This window comes from Salvia miltiorrhiza, chromosome 4, assembly GCF_028751815.1.
Source record: "Salvia miltiorrhiza cultivar Shanhuang (shh) chromosome 4, IMPLAD_Smil_shh, whole genome shotgun sequence".
NCBI classification, from domain to species: Eukaryota; Viridiplantae; Streptophyta; class Magnoliopsida; order Lamiales; family Lamiaceae; genus Salvia; species Salvia miltiorrhiza.
Genome location: NC_080390.1, coordinates 6,316,786 through 6,331,145, shown reverse-complemented (window position 1 = coordinate 6,331,145; position 14,360 = coordinate 6,316,786). Strand labels below are relative to the sequence as shown.

Genomic DNA, 14,360 nt, shown 5'->3' with positions numbered 1-14,360 from the left:
TTATTATTATTATTATTATTATAAACAAATCTTGATTAAATTTTAGAGCTATGAATCATACTTATTATTATTATTATTATTATTATTATTATTATTATTATTATTATTATTATTATTATTATTATTATTATTATTATGTAAGAAATTTTGAATTTAATTTTAGAATTATAAATCATATAATTAACCTTAATAATGTACTTTGTTGTTACTAAAACAATTATAGAGAAATTTATTATAAAGATTAAATTACAATTTAATTCGTATATATATTGATTAATTATATTTATTTAATGATACAAATCCAGAATACTAATAAATATTTTTGGTATTTCCAAACACTGGAAAATGAATCTATTAGGATTCATTTTCCACGGAATCATTTTCCTAGGAATAACAATCTCAATTCACATTACTTTCCTGGCAAACAAACATGCCCTTCGAGATTTGGTGAGAGGTCTTAACCCTAATTCATTAACATAAAATCAATTTCAATTTGATCGATTAATCAAAATCAAATTTATGTGGTTTCGCTGGGCCACTGCCGCCCCCCCTCTCTCTCCTCTCTCATCGCAGATCTGCAATCTTCCCTCCCTCTCGGTCTATTATGTCGCAGCCACCTTGGACCGACGAAGGTCCGATGCCGCTGCCGCTGGTTTCACTGGGCCACCGCCGCCCTATTCCCACCCTTCCATCTCTCTTTCTCTCTCCCTACACGATGTGAACAGAAACCCCAATTTCTCAATCCTTGCCAATTATTTTATCGTACTCTTTGATTTCTAAGAAGAAAGTGGTGTCCACAGAGTGTATAGCCTTTGAGAAGCTTTCTCATTGTTTCATTTCGAGGATGAGAACTGATTCGCTGCGAAGGAAACAATGCGATTCAATATAATTTGTAACAGAGTATATCTATTTTTTTCAATTATATTTGTTATTCTTTTATGTTGATTTCAACACGGAAGTTAACTAGGAGATTATTTAGATTATTTGAGGAAAAATTGAATTCAATTTGATTTTAATAAAAAAAATTACAAGTAATGAAGAAATTGATGAAAATCACACAATTTTGTACAAATGTTCTTGAATTCACAACTAAATTATCAGCGTTGGTTGTGAATTCACGATTAGAAATAGTATTGGTTGTGAAATCACAACTTGAAATAGTGTTGGTTGTGAATTCAAGTTTTGTTGGTTGTGAATTCATAACTAGAAATAGTGTTGGTTGTGAATTCTCGCGAATTCACAACTAACACTATTTATAGTTGTGAATTTAAACTTTAAAACTTGAATTCACAACCAATACTTGTTATTCAGTTGTGAATTCGAGTTTTAAAGCTTGAATTCACAACCAAAATAAATTTTGGTTGTGAATTCACTGGTTGTGAATTCGTGGGTATTTATAAAAATTTTATATGCAAGGGTAAAATGGTAAATGTGGGTATTTTTTAAAGTTTTTATATTAGTGGGTAAAATTTATTTTTACTATATAAAAGTGGCTATTTTCAAATTCCACTCTTAAAATAATGTAGAATTTCAGTTTTATTTATACTTATCTGTTTTATTATATAATAAAAATAAAATTTAAATTTATTATTAATTAATAGGTAAATTTAATATAATTAATTCAAAATAAATATAATAATAATAATAATAATGTTAATAAAAAAAACAAATAGTTCAAGAAATTTGAAGCTGGAGAAGTGGAGATGGCTTGAGGGCAGTGCGCAGCCTAGGGCTGCCGCCGATTCCGGGCCCGAACCGGCGATTCAGGTTCAAAAATTTATTGAACCTGAACCGGCCCGGATGAAATTTGAAGGGCCGGTTTTTGGACCCTGAACCGGCGGTTTCCGGGCTTTTTTCCTTTTTAAAAAAATTTTTTGTATTCTTTTTTATGAAATTAAATGATTTGTGATGAAATTTCAAAATTTTTATTCAACTTAAAATATAAAATATAAACATGTGTTGAAATTGAAAATATAAACATGTGGAGTAATATTTTTTATGTCATATTTTTAAATTAAATGACTTGTGTTGAAAATTTATATTTTATAAACATGACAATTAATATATTTTTAAAATAATATTTTTTATGTCATCTTAATTCTTAAGTAATACTTGTGTTCTTTTAATTAATATCATGTCATTTTTTTAAAAATTTATAACAAGTTGACAATCAAAATATATTTTTTTTTATTAAATTACTTGTGTTGAAAATTGAAATACAATAAAGGAAAAATAATTCTAACACATTGACAATCAAAATAATGCATAAAAATTGATATCTTTATTGAATTTATTCTATGTACAAAAAAAATATTACAAGGATACAAATTACCATCTTGAAAATTGAATAAGTAAACTAACTAACATTAACTAAATAACTAATTCATTACAATAAATTTCGAAAGAGAGTTGTCTAAAAGGGGGGAAAAAAATTAAGGGCTTGAGCTCAATTTTAATATAAACTAGTATTCTACCCGTGCATCGCACGGATATTAAATTTTATAAAATTTTAGAAACATATAAAATATAATTATAAATATAAAAGGAATATCATATTAAATAAATCAAAATATATATAACAAAACAATAAAATATCTTATACAAATTAATTGCATAATGTTCCATTTACGCAATATTATTGAGAATCGAAAATTTTAAGTTTCAAATATCAATGATTAGTAACCATTAATATATGAACATAAAATTAACCATAAATAAAAAGCATGTTTATTAAGTACAAAGTAAAATGTGAAAGATATCCAATTATTGATGTGTATGTACCAAATAACCAATGAAACTTATGGTCCCTACATAACATAACAATCTACTTTAATAGAAATCAAGATCGTTTAATTACACTGTTGAAATAGAAATTTTATTAAAAGGAAAGAAATACAAGGGCCAAAACAAAAGCAGGCGTAAACACCCGCGAGAAACCACGGGTAAACGAAAAACAAACAAACCAAACTATGAGAAAATATTTAGAGATTCATCCTCATCCAAAGAGTCGTCATCGTCCAACATATCTCCCCATCTTTTAGAAGCCACCGCCGACATAGCTCGAGCAGCGTCGGAAGTAGAATGAATCACAAAATTTTGCAGAGTCGCACCTCCATCCTGAGCCTGTTGTACTTTATTCAAGAACTCCACCGGCAACGAAGAGACTGCTCCTGCGCCTTGCAAAACGGCACCATCCGCACGACTCTTACTCATATCCATACCATTCTTGATTATACGCCGGAGCCGGTGCTTTATAGAGGAATCGGAAACCCTCCCCTTCTTGGTAGTACCATTTGGACGCCCACGGTCGCGAGATATGGGAGAATCCTCCATCATCGCCTTTCCTGGCGTCCCCATCAAAGCTAGATTCACAGAGTCAGAATGCTCAACCTCCGGAAGAGGCGTCCCATCCGAGGACTCATACTGAATCGGACCAATAGTCGCCGCAGAAGAAGAAGACCCAGGTTGGGCCTCAGGGAGGACCTGATGCAGAATCACCGCAGAAGAGGGAGACCTGGGTCGGGATTGTTGAACCGACGAGTCTGAAACTGGGCGAGCCTGATGAGGAGATTGCTGATCGCCAGTTGCTTGAGCTGAGTTGGAAGGAGTCAGGGCATGCAATTTCCCATCAGCCTCACTTCCCTGAGCTTGTGGTTCAGCGGTTTGATCTAAGCTTTTATCCGGTATTATATCCGTATCAGTATCGGTCTCTTTTCCCGAGACCACAAGAGCATCAAAGGAATTACCATTCCTAGTCGGATCAGTGTGAGGATCGGCAACCTTGCTAACCCTCCTATTCGGAGTATGCTCGACTCTATGCCATCTCGGAGTCTTGCGAGCTTTAACCTTCTTGAACTCTTCACCCAGATTATTGTCCGGAATCGGGGAAGAATTATTCTCAACAGAAGAGTTTTTCCTACAATCATTAGTAGTATGGCCAATGATATGACAAGAATGACAATAGTAAGGTAAATTTTCATACCCGAACTCAACCTCAAACGAGCGATCACCGCATTTTACATCAATATAGTCGGGAACCTCTGCCGTAATATCCATCTCAACGAGCACGCGGGCAAAATGACCTACGAAGGCATTCGCAGATTGGCCATCAATCTTAATAGGCGCTCCCACATGAAGAGCGATGCCAGAAATCACTTCAGGATGCCAAAATTCGTGAGGCAAATGAAAAATACGGATCCAAACTTGAGCTAAAGTGGCAGTTGCTTTGTAAGGATCGAAGAAAGGTACCCAAGCCTGAAGGCGAAGCATCCCCGAGCGAAGACGCCAGGAAGGTTTGGCATTAGCAGCCGCAAAATCCAAGGCCGAAGAAAAACGTATCGTAAAGTATCCCTTGCCAAGAGGAACAATATGCCAAGGATCGTTGGTCTTCCAAAGAATACCGAGCTCTTTATGCAGGTCATGAGCAAATCTAGGCGAATCTCCCTTATGAAGAAGCAGACGACCATGAAGAGCGTGCTCAAATTTCTGAATCTGACGTTGATGGAATTGCGGCGAAAGAATCAGGCAAGGTTTGTCGTCCACAATGGATGGCTTGAGCGCCGTGAAATTGTGAGCGGGAACATCCGCAGGGCGCATGAAATTTTGTGTAAGAGATGAAGCATACGAAACCCTAAAAGAGTTCAATTCAGGTGGTGGTGGCGGCATGTCGTTCCCAGCCGTCTGAGACACAGGCTGTTCCGGGCGAGGCTGCTCCGGTCCAGAGGCTGAATCTGCGTTCTTCAACTGCTGCGGGCGGGACAACGAATGAGCCCTAGGCTGTTCCAGACGTCCCAAATCACTAGCAGCAGGAATATTCGGACGAGAAAAGTTATACGACACCGGTGGAAAATCAGATTGGTGCGAGAAAGAGACCATGATGCCGGGCTGGAGGGAGATCCGGCCGAGAGTGAGAAATTCCGGTAGAAACTAGGGTTCTTGGCGGCAGCGCCATTTTTTCGCGAGAGAGAGCGGCATACCTCAGCCAAATATTTAATATGTATATCAAAATTCCAAGATCGTTTAATTACACAAAACTATGGAATAATTTTATTCCTAAATATGCTATCAAAATTTATAAAATTGTATATACATAGAAATTCACAAAAACATGGGTACAACTGTGTGTACCGTACAATGGGGTTGACCCGCACCCATACCTGACCCGTATCCTAGCCCAAATGGTGTAAATGACACTATTCGGTTATACAAATAACACTGCTTATAAATGATATTATTCGGCTATATAAATGACATTGTAACATTTAAAAATGTTATAGTGTCATTTTTAATCTTATAGTATAATTTAAAATATTATAGTATCATTTAAAATGTTATAGTGTTAGTTACAGGAAGTGTCATTTATATTTCTGAATAATATCAATTATACACAGTGTTATTTACAATATTGTTATGTTGTCATTTATACGCATTGTCATTTGTATAACCGAATAGTGTCAATTATAGGCAGTGTCATTTGTATAACTAAATAGTGTCATTTATACAATTTGAATTCGGATGCGGGTTTGGATCAGGATGTGGGTCAGTGTGCAACCCGATTGTACGGTACTCCCGGTTATACCCAGAACCACCTCATAGAAATTTAATTACAAATAAGAGAAATATCTTAATAAACTAAATGTAATGTATGAATTAGCATAATAAAATATATTACATCATAAATTTGAAAAAAAAAATTTATGGTACACAATATTTTCAACAAAAGTGCAATCTTCATCATGATTACCATAAATCAAAATTTTCAAAACTCAACGATTAGTGACACTGAAAAAAATTTCAAACATCGCTGATTAATAACCCTCAATAGATTAACGTAAAGTTAACCATTAGTAAAATCAGATATTTTTTAAGTGCAAATCTACATACAAAAAATATTGAACATAACTTTTCTTAATGCTCATCCAAAAAAGTGATTGTTTTGTTCCTCATTGTCATTTCACATTTAGGTAGTTTGTGTATTGTGCTTTTCTTTACCCCCGTCAACTGAATGATTTTTGTAACATGTTATGTTCTAAATTTTTTTTCTCATACATTTAATGTAGATTGTGGAGTAATTTCTTCTTCTAATGCAATAATGTGTTAGGAATTGTATAGCCTTCAGTGATCATCAAGAAAATAATTAATGGAAGTATAGCACTAATTCATAATATTCAATACTTCACACTTTATATTTATTTATAGAAATCAACAATCCATGTTTAATAGGATAATATTAAAATTTTAAGGGCGTATTTGATATTGGCTAATACACTGTATTAGCTAATTTAGTACAGATCAGTCTAGTATTTGGTATTATTTAGTAATAATGTGGATGACTCGGTTTAATCTCACGACCCAGTATTACTAATCCAGATTTCTTAGGATTAATTATACCACCTCCCCCCTAGGATTAACTTAAACCAGGATATTATGTATTTAGTCATGATAGCAAACACCAACTCAGTATTAATAATCTGACATTATCCACGCTAAATATCCTGGATACAAATTATCCTACATAATCCAATTAGACTAAATATACCTAAATAAAAGCCCAAACATAAACGGCCCATGTTTAAATTTAACAAATACAGAAAAGGTCAAAGAGAAGAATATGAAAGGAAATTTAAAACCCTATTTGTTCATCTTCATAGGTAGCGCCGCTTCTTGAATCTCCTGTCTTCCCACTTTTTTCATCTCATCTTCTTTTTTCTTATTTTTCACTATGATCTTCTTCTTCCAACAAATATATCTAACGTCACCCAAACCCACCACCCTATCAAGTTTAAATCACAATATTCTATCACTTTCTCTCATTCTCGCTCTCTTTCATTCTATTTGACCAAACACGCCACCACACACACAAGCACAAACGGCGGCGCGCGCAAACAGGCACCGGCAGCCATCTCTCTCCGGAAAATTGATAGTGATGAGTCGCCGTGCCGTTTCAGAATCCAGACCCCAATCACAACCGCCATCTCCTTCAATCGGAAACACCCTCTGGGTCTCCCTCTCTGTATCGCAGCTCTCCGATCTGGGCGAAGACGCTGCCCCACGCGGAGCTGACTCCTTCCTCGCGACGACAAAGATACCACCGCCGCCCTCTTCGATTCGCCGGCAACCACGGCGGTGCCGAGGCTGCTGCCCCCCTTTCCCTGACACGACTCAACCCGGTACTCACAACGCGACTCAACATAGCAAGTTCAAAAGCAGAGAAATAAAATCAAAGCTTCAAACTTCTACTTCTTCTTTCTTCTTTTATCAATGAAAGTCAAGTTCTTGAAATTGTTCAATGTCTTTTTAGAAGAAAAAAAAACTTGCCGCTTCAAAATGAAATTGTTCATGGTTGCTCCAATAAGTAGAGCAATCATGATTGTTGTTTGATTGCAAATTTCATCTTATTTATAGAGCCTCAAAATGTGTAGGCTACGTATACTTTTTCTCCAAGAACATATTAGTAAATGACAGATTATTAGGAAATGACAGATTAACATATATTCTTGATGAGCAAGTTTTGAAAGAGCTGAGGGAGGTTATAATCCAGTGGATAATAAGATGATTGATATTACATGATGGTTAAAAGACTTCAACATTTTCCCGCCAAAATGGTCATGTTGGCTAAGGTTGAGCTTTTATATATATATATATAGATAGATATTAAATTTGAGTGGCCTGCGTATCTTCATTGAATAATGAAGAATCAAAGGTCACGTAGTTCTCTTACCTTAACTTACCTAATTGTAGTCCTCCTCGGCCTCAGATCGTTCGGACTCGGTGAATTCATCATTTAGGCTCTCGTCGGCTTGATCCCATTGGTTCTCTTGAGCTCGCAATTCGGCTTTGGACCAATCATCAAGCAACATGGTGGCCTCCATGTTGCTTCTTCTTTCGTCCAAGACAAGCCCACCAACGCTAAATGCTTGCTCGACGGAGACCGTGGAGGCCGGGACCGCGAATGACTCCTTGGCCATGGTGGCGAGTATGAGATATTCCCTCTCGTGCGTGGACCACCATCTCAAGACGTCCAATTGTTGACCACCTACATTTTTGAAAGCAAATGTACTAGACAAATATATATCTAACTCGTTAGTGGTATAGCTCCTATGTGTATGCATAAATGAATAAGCGGCTTGAGCCCATTCGTTTTGATCAAAACTACTATCTAAAGTGGAGGAGCCATATTGAGCATGTGAACTACTTGTCACAGCCCGCCCTAACTATGGATAGTTAGGCCGAGTGATCCACGACTAGGGATGGGGTTAAAGAAGAAGGGGAAGAAAAGGGGCGTCATTTATAGCCGTAAAACTTACTCATCTTAATAAAACTCGTCATTTTTATTCATTAATACTCAATTGAAAACAGTCTATGAAAGACAGCATAAAACTTAATTAATATCATTAATCAAGTTATACATCGTATGAAACCATTCTCTTAAGACTCAAAGTATGACATAACATACTATAACATCAACAACATCTTGCAGCGGAAAGTAGCTAGACATATGTATGAAGACATATTCTAGACAGGTTAACTATTTATTAACAACCCTGGAGACTCCGCTCATTGCAGCACCATCATCACATCAGTTCAACCTGCACATTTAGAAAACATATGCAGGGCTGAGTACAAAAGCACTCAGTGGGCACGTATGCCTAGGTATAAAAATACATGCTTCAAAATTGTAAATTGTCATGCCATCATAAACAGTACAGCAAGGGAGTTTTTCGCTAAAAAGGCCCAAGCTTACTAAGTTCATTTGTGATTCTTAAAGTTCGTCTGATCAGACTAAGTTCTTTGTAATCTATCATATCTGAAACTGTGTGCCGGAGAGGTGGCCACCTCTCACGGTCACTTGACCGGCCAACCCGCTAGATGACTCACGGTCACTGGTGTACACTAGTCAAGGCAGGATAGCTATCAACTGCTCAGGACCCGAATTCGATTGCATCATTGGCAAAGCCAAAGCAGATAGATATCATACTAAAATTTAAACATTTTATGGCAAGACAATACTTGAAATAACTTTAACTCAAAGATTTTGTCATGAAATAACTTGCTTGAACGTAACATTTAAACTCATTTGATATATATATGAAACTGAAATTAACAGTTAAATCATCTCATGCATTCATTCGTATAAGAGGCCTACGACACGCAGGGGATCTCTATATACGTATAGTTAAAGTAATGCCCACCTCGTTGTGTCTCTGTATCAATGAGTAACGTCACTCTCTCCCTCAAGTCGTTACTTCCCAAAAGGACCTTCATTGTTATGAAGAATTGATGAGAAGTTATAAAAGAAACCTCGATCAATAATCTAATCTCTTTTATGAAACATTAGTATCTCTAATGTTCATCTCTCTTGATTGTTAATCAATATAACAATTATTATCTCTCGTCATTACTCATTAATTATAACATCCTTATGTTATAATTAGCAGCTCTTCAATTAAAAGAAATATTTAACACATCGAAAAGTCCACTTTCTTAGCAGATCTATTCGCTCTCATCTCGTCTAATTAACCAATTAGAAGTTAAACTATCCATTAGGCATGTATTTGAGTCACGGTTCAACAAGAATTGACTATGCTCAAATCCTAATTTCACTAAAAATTTCGGCATGACCTATTCATATATAATGTCAACCACGAGATTTCAACGCGTGAATCTCACTACGTGAACTCGTCTCTCGACTCAAAACTTAACATCTTGACATCTTTTCAACGCAAACCAAACAATTCAAAATCATCAAAACTCTTTATCAGTAAACTATCATTTATACTCGACACCAATTGTTCGAGTGTCAGATACCAACATTTATGTGCGTTAATCATAACTCTCACAACTCACACCATTTAGTCATATCGTATCATCCATCAAAATAAATATAATCAAGTTGTTTTCTAGAAAGTTTTGCTGTTTTTGTGTCATCTTTAAAAATTCATAACAACCAACTCAATCATCATAAACTCTCATACCAATTGATCTCAAAAACTTCATGAAGTGTAGTTCACTCTAAAAATGGTAGTTAACCAAAAAGGTTAAAGGTTTTTTGGAGATATTGCTCTTTTAGTGCAGGCTGTCAAAGATTGACAGTTTCTGCCAATTTTGTTTAGGCCATTAGAAACCAAGGCAAACCTTAATAAAATTCCATCAAATTTAATCATCCAAAACTAAAGGTATCCTTGAAGATTTGGTTAAAATTTCACAAGAGAAAACGTTCATATGATCTGCCAAATAAACAATGAAACTCATACACTTTTACTGTTGGACAAATATGACAGCAGAACAGGGCATTTTTGAAATAATAAACTGCTCTGTTTCAGAGGTCATAAAAATCGAAATCTTATGTTTTTAGAAAAGTATTGAAGTCTAGTTTCGTTTAAAAAAAACGGTGATGCAAAATCCTTCATGGATTAATAGATATAAACGTTTTTGTGAAGTCTACCAATAGTTGACAGATTCTGTCAAGGATTTTTCAAAATATCTTTAAAATAGCAAACATCATCCAAAAGACATGAAATTTTGCAGCAACGAAATACACATATCATAGATAAACATACTAAAATTTCAGAGCCATCAAGCAATGAAAACTCATCGAAACATAAGCTTGAAACTGCTGTAAAATTTTGACAGAATTCCAGTTTTAATTTCGTTCAACAATTATCATCCATAAATTGTAAATCAATTAGCATGCTCATGTGATATCGTAGAACACATATACGCAATAATATTCATTATGCAACGTCCCAAACTTCACGAATTTAAATAATCATACTCTAAAAACTTATACAATTTTCATGCTTGGAAAAATACGAATTTAATATATATCGATTCTAGCATACCCCTAAGCACAAATATCAAGTCAAAACGATCAAACAAAAATCGAAAGACAAGCTAATATGTGAAAAACGGGGCTGCCCTCATGGGTTTCATAGCTACGGTTCGTTCCGTTCTTACTCCCTTCATTAAACATGCTCAACATCTACCCAAGAACAACATACTAAAATTTCACGACGATCCGACGTCGTTTCAAAATAAAGTCGAGAATCGACGTTTTTCGACGTCGACGAAAATCGAAAAGAAAACCATCAAAACGTAGGTAGAGATCTTACCTACTTAGATACGTGATCGAAAAGATGATCGGCGCTCGTCTCGGTGCTCAAATCGGAGGTCAAAAGCTCCGTCCAAGCTTAAATGGAAAATGGCGTGTGTAGTGTGTGTTTTAGGTGTTGTGTGTGTGAATATGTGAGTTGTGTGTGTGGTGTGGGCTGATATAGCGTGAGTTAGGTGAGATAGAGGGATAGTGGGCAGTTGGGGGGTGGTTAGGGGTAGGGTAGGTTAGATATTTAGGATATTAACCCGTTAGTCGTTAAATATCTCGTTTCGTCTCGTTTTAACGATTAACTACCCATACTCTTCGTTACTCGCCCTCTCAACCTCTACTCACTTTCATTGCACTCGTAATTCTATATAAATATAGAAAACACAAGCTCGTTCTCGAAATTCTGATAAACGAGCTCGGTTCGTTTATCGAGAAAATCTAGTTCACTATTCACTCGTCGTCCAAAAATAAAAACTTTCATTATTGGACTCGTATCGAAAAACTAAGAATATTTTTCGACGACGTGCACGTAAGATTTTGAAAGTCGACAAAAAGACGAAATAGCAGTATTTTACTATTCATCGTCAAAAAGTCAAAATTTTCAAAAACGTCTTAACGGACTCAGATCTCACTTCCGAGTTCACCGTTCTCATTCAAATAATTATCTCGAATTATTCGAATACTCAAACTCAATTTCGGATATAAAATCTCACATCATCCAAACATCATCAAAAGAACATCTCAACATCTTAAAAATAACAAGGGAACTTCATATAACTCCTCATCTCTTTACAAAGTAAATCAAACAAGGGATCTATACCCTAATTACTCAAACTTAAGCAATTAAACACGTCATCAAAAGCCCGGGTATTACATACCCTCCCCCTTAAAATAAATTTCGTCCCGAAATTTGTACCTCTTGTAAATGTTTCGGGTACTTCTCTCACATCTTATCCTCAAGCTCTCTTTCCACTTCTTTCTAACTATTATATCTCCATTGGACCTTATCCAATGCAATCGACTTATTACTCAATTGCCAAATTTTATGATCTAGCATCATCTGAGGTCTCTCTTCATAACTCAAGTCTGGTTCTAAGATCATTTCTTCTTAGTAAACCACATGGTTTGGGTCGAAAATATATATCCTCTCAATTGTGACACGTGAAACGCGTTATGCACATTTCCAAAGCTAGGTGGCAAAGCCAACCTATACGCTATTGGACCTATCTTTTGCAATGTCTCGTAAGGACTTATAACTCTGGGTCTAAGCTGTCTTTTAACTCCAAATCTATTCATCCCCTTTGAGGGTGAAACCTTCAAGAAAACTTTGTCTCCTATCTCGAAACTTTGTCTCACATCTTATAGGCAAACTCAATTAGTGGCAACACATTCTCCCGATTTACTCCTCTATCAAGGATAGTAGTTCTTATCATATCTTCTATCGCCTGCTATGCTAAAATTCATCCTTGTACCCAACTCTTTCTGTAACTCATCCAAAAATGTGATGAAATTTATTTATTTTCTCTTTCTGAGGTGATCTACACCGGTACTCAATGCAATCTTATAATCTCACGAACGTACAATTGTGCTAACTTATCTGGTCCATACGCGATTAGGATCGGTATGAAATGTGCAGATTTTGTTAGTCGATCTACAATCACCCAAATTGCTGTATTTTCTCTTTGACTTTTGGGTAAAGCTGTCACAAAATCCATCGTTATGTGATCCCATTTCTACTCGGGAATCTCCAACGGTTTTAACTTCCCATAGGGTCGTTGGTGTAATGCTTTCACTTGCTGACAAGCTAAGCATCGCTCTACAAACAAAGCTATGTCTCGTTTCATTCCGTCCCACAAAAATCTCTTTTTTTTTTTTTTTCACAACCTGATACATCTGTGTGCCTCCTGGGTGGGCGGTGTAAGGCGTGTCATGAGTCTCACTCATGATCGTATTCTTAAGTTCATCATCGCGGGGAATGCATCTTCTCCCCTCAAATAAGATAGCATTGTCTGATTTTTTTTTTTTTTTTTGTAGCTCTTGAGATCTCCTGCTCTTATCCTTTCTCGTAACTTGTTCATTGTCTCATCTTTCCTTGTGCTTCAATCACCATTTTCCTCAAACTAGGCATCGTCTCAACAATACTCGCTATCGTCCCTGGTGGTTTTATCATCTCTATCCTCATCTTGTCAAAGTCCTTTATAAGCTCATCCTCTCTCGTGAGAAGACATCCTAACTTTGACGAGACCTTTCGGCTCAATGCATCGGCTACTACATTGGCCTTGCCAGGGTGATAGTTATTGTCGCAGTTAACATCCTTTACTAATTCGAGCCATCTCATTTGCCTCATGTTAATATCCTTATGCTTGAAAAAGTATTTCAAAGTTTTGTGGTCCGTGAAAATCTCACATCTAACTCCGTAGAGATGATGTCTCCAAATTTTCAGGGCATGCACAACGGCTGCAAGCTCTAAATCATGCGTTGGATAATTTATCTCGTGGGGTCTAAGTTATCGTGATGCATAGACTATAACTCTTTCTTCTTGCATCAAAACACATCCTAGCCCACTCTTTAACGCATCTGCGTAGATGGTATACTCTTTATCCATTTCTAGGACTATCAGCACTGGTGCTATAGTCAATTTCCTTTAAGCTCTTAAAAACTCTCTTTACACTCCTCTTTCCAATTGTACTTAACTTCTTTTCTCGGTCTTGCTATCATGGAAAATCCTTTAATAAACCTCTGATAGTATCCTGCTAAACCTAAAAAGTTGCGAATCTCGTTAGGCGTAGTTGGTGATCTTTACTCATGTACAACTTGTACCTTGACGGGGTCAACTTTAATTCCTTCAGATGATATAACATGTCCTAGTAAAGTTACTTTGTTCAACCAAAACTCGCACTTGGTGAATTTGGCAAAAAGCTTCTCAACTCTTAGTGTTTCCAACATCGTTTTCAAATGTTTTGGAGCTCCTGCTCATTCTTCGAATAGATGAGAATATCATCTATGAAAACTAGGACAAATTTATCCAGTTATTGATGAAAACTCAATTCATGTGATCCATGAAAACTACTGGTGCCTTCGTCAAACCGAATGGCATAACTATGAACTCATAGTGCTCATACCTCATTTGAAAAGCTGTCTTAGGTATATCATTCTGTCAAAATTTGAACTGGTGGTAATATGATCTCAAGTCAACTTTCAAGAAAAACTCGCTCCTCGTAATTGATCAAACAAGTCATCTATCCTCGGCAAAGGATAT

General features: G+C 36.1%; 1 long non-coding RNA gene across 1 annotated transcript; it reads right to left on the bottom strand.

Annotated features, from left to right (window-relative positions):
- Nucleotides 1–8,348: 8,348 nt before the first annotated feature.
- Nucleotides 8,349–13,362, bottom strand: LOC131022450 (uncharacterized). Its single transcript, XR_009101298.1, has 3 exons — nt 11,112–13,362; nt 9,192–9,258; nt 8,349–8,588 (listed from the first exon to the last, which is right to left on the bottom strand). It is a non-coding gene; the product is annotated as an uncharacterized LOC131022450 (long non-coding RNA).
- Nucleotides 13,363–14,360: the final 998 nt, after the last annotated feature.